The following is a 6,254-nucleotide window of genomic DNA, read 5'->3' as shown; positions in this document are numbered from 1 at the left end:
TTCATCTTTCCCAACATCAGGGTCTTTTCCAGGGAGTCTTCTCTTCTCATGAGGTGGCCAAAGTATTGGAGCCTCAGCTTCAGGATCTGTCCTTCCAGTGAGCACTCATGGCTGATTTCCTTAAGAATGGAGAGGTTTGATCTTCTTGCAGTCCATGAGACTCTCAAGTGTCTCCTCCAGCACCAAAATTCAAAAGCATCAATTCTTTGGTGATCAGCCTTCTTTATGGTCCAGCTCTCACTTCCATACATCACTACAGGGAAAACCAGACCTTTAACTATACGGACTATACGACAGCAAGGTAAGCACATTGAAAACACTATAAAATCTAACTCCACTGTGGCTTTGGGGAGTAATAACTCTGTTTCCAAAGTCTCTGCTCCAGCTGTGGAAACAGATGTGACTCCTCCACCTGGAATTCCTGCTTCACTTTGTCCTTAAAAGCCAGGCCTTCAGGGTTCCAGACGCCATGATTAAGCATCAGGAGACAGGCAGGGAACCCATTACCTCTTCCTGACTTGTTCTAATAACAGAGCTCCAGCTGCTCATTAACTGTTACTGACACATGCCTGTCACAACAGGGAGTTATTGACACATCACCAGCACCTGCTCTCTGGATGCAAGCAAGGTGTGGTGTGTGTGTTTTTTTAGCTCTGTTAATGGGTTTGGTTATTAGGGAAGGCGTAGATCCCCATAAACGGCGATGATGGTAATATTTAGATAATGGATTATAGTGACAGGTAAATCAAACAGCTATTACTTATTTTATAGCTTTCGATTGTGTCTTAATTCAGCCGATCTTCATTCCCTACCATGTTCCCATACAAAGGCATAGGGTTACTGACCAGTGATTTCAGCTTCTCCTTTTCCCAACAGTAGTTTGTTCTCCCTATTTCCATATCAGTTTGAGGTTTTTGTTTTAGAAAGGTCCCCATGAAGATTCAGCAGAATTTTAGTGCAAATATATCCTATCGTTTATTATGAATATTAGTAGCAGTCATTGTTGTTGCAATAAGGAGGTGTGTTGCAACAATTTAAAATTCAGAATTAGAAGCCGCCATAAAACCAGATTACAGCTGCAGGAACTCAGTGGGGCCTGAAGATACACATCTCAGGTGTTAATGGCTAATAATAATAATAATAATAATAATAATAAATTTTTATTTATATCCCGCCGTCCCCAGCCAGAGCTGGGCTCAGGACGGCTAACACCAGTAAAATTAGAATAAAAGCATAATAAGGGGGGGGGGACCCCAATTTAAAATACAAGTTAAAATGCAATTTAAAATGCAGCTTCATTTTAAAAATAGCCCATAGATCAAAAACCAAAGGCCAGGCAGAACAGCTCCGTCTTGCAGGCCCTGCAGAAAGATGTCAAGTCCCGCAAGGCCCTGGTCTCTTGGGACAGAGCGTTCCACCAAGTCGGGGCCAGCACTGAAAAAGCCCTGGCTCTAGTTGAGACCAATCTAGCCACCTTGTGATTTGGGACCTCCAAAGTGTTGTCATTTGTGGACCTTAAGGTCCTCCGCGGGGCATACCAGGAGAGGCGGTCCCGTAGGTACGAGGGTCCTAGGCAGCGTGGGGCTTTAAAGGAGTTGCATCTTCAGCATTTGCTGGAATGTTGACACCCCTCGGCAGGTTAGGGAGTCCCAACACTTAGGGGAAGGCCCTCTCCCCCTGGGCTACCACCACTCTGAGGGAGGTAGAACAAGCCATCTACAATGCTACTTGACCATAGACCTGCTGTCAGAGGACTGCCATCGGAACAGGGGAGGGAGGCAAGGGGGCCGTTGGGATACAGAGAGCCTCCAAAACTCCTGAGGAGCAGTTCCTCTTCCAGCGGTGGGAAAAGCCACACCTCCAGTGGAGAAGAGAGGGAAGGGGCCAGCCAAGCAAGGAGAGGGCTCAAGGATGATGCTGAGAGCCCCAGCGCCTCACCTGGCCAGGCTGGCCAGGAGGGACGCACGCCACTTCCGTCGCCCAGCTTACGCAGACGGGTGAAACGCAAGGAGGGGAGGAGGAGCCTTGGAGTGCCGAAGTTCTTATGTTGGGGGAGAAGCCGGAAGGGGCCACTCCTGGATTCTGCAAGTGACTGAGACGGACATGAACTTTGTAGATCTGCACTGTAAATAGTTTCCACAATGAAACCTGTAAAAGCCAGGTCGGAGTCCTGCCTGGTTACTCATGAGCAACCACCATCAGCATCTGACACCTGCCCTACAGAATTCAGAAAGGTGCGAATCATCAAAGGATGGTTATTTTCTGGTTTACATCTTGACCTCCTGAGGGCTGGGGGTGAAGTGGTCCCAAAGTTGGCTCACTGCAGAGGTAATGCAATAAAACTGCTGTATGTCTGTTGTGCTCGTGTCTTGCTTGTGGGCTTCCCATTGGGGCCTCTGGTTGCCCACTGTGAGAACTGGACTAGATGGGCCATTGGCCACAAGCTCATCTTACATTCCTACGTTATAGACTTCTGAGGACCAGGCAGAGTTCATTTGGCATCCTCCATCCCTGATCATGTCCATCTGGTCCAGGTTTGGGGAACCTTTGTCCCTCCAGATGTAGCTGAACTACAACTCCCATCATCCTTGACCATTAGCCATGGTTGCAGGTGGCTAGTGGGAGTTACAGTTCAGCAACATCTGGAGGGAGAAAGGTTTCCAGAACCTCATGGAGGAGCAGGAGTTTCCTTCTTTCATCACTTGCGTGGCATGTTCCCACCTCCTCCCTCAGAAATAAAGACACGAGACACAAGAATTCGAGTTAATGGGTCAAATTAGGCCACAACTTTATTGATTACAGGAATTGAGCGGTAATGGCTTAGGCATTGGTCCTAACAACTAACTGGCTTCAGCCCGGTTGCTTGAAGTCTGGTAAGGGTTAACCACCAGTAGGGGGAGTCCTGCTGAGGCACGTCAACTAGGAGCTCCCACCAGAGTTACCGCTTGGGGGCGTGCCCTGGGCCCACACCTCCATAGGCTTAGGACAAGGCCACACCCCCCAGAATCCTTTAACGGACTACCCTTATGTATGGGGGAAGGTGATGGCGCTTCCTTCCTCCCTTCATCTGCATAACAATAGAACAGTACCCCTACCAATGCCTAACCGCCGATACCGCGAAGTTGTGACGGTTTGCTACGAGGTAGTCGAAAACTAAGTGGCTGGGCCAGTCTGCCAATTGGAAGAATTCCTACCAGGCCCCTTGACGGCGACCAACCAAAGTCCATAGCAACGTCAGAGAGCCTAGCCTAATGGGAGGGAGGGAAGGGAAAACCTGCTTGGCTGCAGTGTGGCAAAGAGGGAGACCCTGGACCACGCCAGACCTAAATGCGGCTAGGCCACGGCCCCCCAGGCCAGCCAATTGGCTGGCTCGGGGATGACGCGTCCGAGGAAGCCAGCTCCCGCGAGTGTGGGGGAGGGACGTGAAGCCCGCAACCCCACCTCCTCCCTAGCTCAGAAGCGGCTTTCCCAACACCTTTCCTTCCTATCTGTGCACCCAACATCTCGATGTGTACCGTATTTTTTGCACCATAGGGCACACCGGACCATAGGGCGCACCTAGTTTTTAGACGGGGAAATCAATAAAAAAAATCTCCCCCCCAGCCCCAAAGAGCAGCGTACAGGCTGCGCACAACCTCTCCCAGCTGGAGGGGTGCGCGCGGCTATGGAACAAGCCTGCATTCTCTCCATAGGACGCACACATATTTCCCCTCAATTTTTGGAGGGGAAAAACTGCGTCCAATAGAGTGAAAAATACGGTATATTCCTTTCTTCCTATGGCTTCAAACGTATGGATTCCACCAAGGAAATTGGCCATGAAAAGGTAGGTGTTGTCTGTCTGCAAGTCGGTGCTGGATGAAGCTTAATTATTTTTTAATAGCTCATAATGGGACTTTGTGAAATTACGCAGAGGCGGAATTAAAAACAACCAACACCGAGCAAAAGGTCCGGGGGTGGGTGTTTGGGTGGGAGGAAGGGGAATTATGGGAGGGAGGGATCCTGGCAAGATTTGCTCCACACAGAGGCAATGGCATTTATTGGTTCTTCTTGCAGGAAATGGGTTGCTCAACTCTGACACGCACCGCGTAAAGCGGAAATTGACAAAATAGCTGCATCACAGGCCGACCTGGAGGTTTTGGCAGCTACCTTTGATCAACCGGCCAGCCCTACAGAAATCTCCAAAGCATTCATTAAAAAGCTACAGGGCACCTTCATTCTAAAATAACGAGAGCCTAAGAAGAGCCTGCAGGATCAGGCCAATAGTCCACCTGGTACAGCAACCTGTTCTCACGGTGGCCAACCAGGTGGCCAATCCTGCTGGAAACCAGGAAGCAGGATTTGAGCATAAGAGGAGCTCTCTCCTCTTCTGGGGTTTCCAGCAACTGGTTGTTGTTTAGTCATTTAGTCGTGTTTGCCTCTTTGTGACCCCCTGGACCAGAGCACGCCAGGCCCTCCTGTCTTCCACTGCCTCCCGCAGTTGGGTCAAACTCATGCTGGTAGCTTTGAGAACACTGTCCCACCATCTCGTCCTCTGCCCTCCCCTTCTCCTTGTGCCCTCCATCTTTCCCAACATCAGGGTCTTTTCCAGGGAGTCTTCTCTTCTCATGACGTGGCCAAAGTCTTGGAGCCTCAGCTTCAGGATCTGTCCTTCCAGTGAGCACTCAGGGCTGATTTCCTTCTGAATGGAGAGGTTTGATCTTTTTGCAGTCCATGGGACTCTCAAGAGTCTCCTCCAGGACCAGAATTCAAAAGCATCCATTCTTCGGCGATCAGCCTTCTTTATGGTCCAGCTCTCACTTCCGTACATCACTACTGGGAAAACCAGAGCTTTAACGATACGGTCCTTTGTTGGCAAGGTGATGTCTCTACTTTTTAAGATGCTGTCTAATGCTGTCTCCAGTTGTGGAGGCAAAACATAACCATCCCTTAGTAAATTTGAGTATCTGGAAGTCTTACATCAATGCCACTTTTATTTACATAGTTGGTGTATATGGGCCATACCTTATCTAAGTGATGGCGCTTCGCTTGTCCTCTTAAGAACCCTTCTGCGTTGCGTTGGGATTTAGCTCTTTCTGAGCATCCAAACTTTCCCTTTCCGTCCAGTCAGAGATGGGGTTTCCAAAACCTGGGAGCCAGAGCAAAACACATGCCAACATTCTACATATCCAGATAGGCTTGCCCAAACAAACAAACAAACAAACAAACAAACAAACAAACAGTTTTTATCTGGTGCTAAAGAAAGTACAGCAAAGGTGCTTGCCAGACGTCAATAGGCAGGGAGTTCCAAAGTGTGGGTGCTGCTACATTAAAAGATTTTTAATTTTTTTTTTACAAATGCATGAAGAGCATTGTGTGTCTCCTGTAATTGTGCTAGTTCCACAAATTGAAGTGGTCAGGTGGGCTTCAATCTTATAGGGTAAGGCAACCATAGATAGATTAGATTAGATAGATGATAGATGATAGATGATAGATGATGATAGATAGATAGATAGATAGATAGATAGATGATAGATAGATAGATAGATAGATAGATAGATAGATGATAGATATAGATAGATGATAGATGATAGATGATAGATGATAGTTAGATAGATTAGATAGATAGAAAGATAGATAGATAGATAGATAGATAGATAGATAGATAGATAGATAGATAGATGATAGATGATAGATGATAGATGATAGATGATAGATGATAGATAAATAGATAAATAGATAAATAGATAAATAGAAGATAGATAGATAGATAGATAGATAGATGATACAGACAGATAAATGATAGGTAGATAGGTAGATAGAGATTTGTGAGAAGTGAGGTTACAGGAAACCAGGCAGAGGGCCTTCTCGGTAGTGGCACCTGCCCTGTGGAACGCCCTCCCTTCAGATGTCAAGGAAATAAACAGCTATCTTACTTTTAGGAGTCTTCTGAAGGCAGCCCTGTTTAGGGAAGTTTTTGATGTTTGATGTTTTTGTTTTGTTTTTAATATTCTGTTAGGAGCTGCCCAGAGTGGCTGGGGTGACATACTAACAACAACAACAACAACCAGTTGTGATTGTAATTTATCTTTCACTATTTTTAATGTAGTATTTCACATTGTGACCTGGGTCTGAGAACCTGTGGTGAAAGGCATTTAATGATGATGGTGGTGACGATAAACACATGTGTGATTTCCTTTCCTAGCCGCTGATGAAAGTGTGAATTGCAGCAGTTTCTGTTCTTATTTCTGACACTGTTCTCATCATCTGACACCCCA

This window comes from Podarcis erhardii (genome assembly GCF_964252035.2).
Source record: "Podarcis erhardii genome assembly, chromosome: 15".
NCBI lineage: Eukaryota > Metazoa > Chordata > Lepidosauria > Squamata > Lacertidae > Podarcis > Podarcis erhardii.
Note: the sequence above shows the minus strand (reverse complement) of the source record.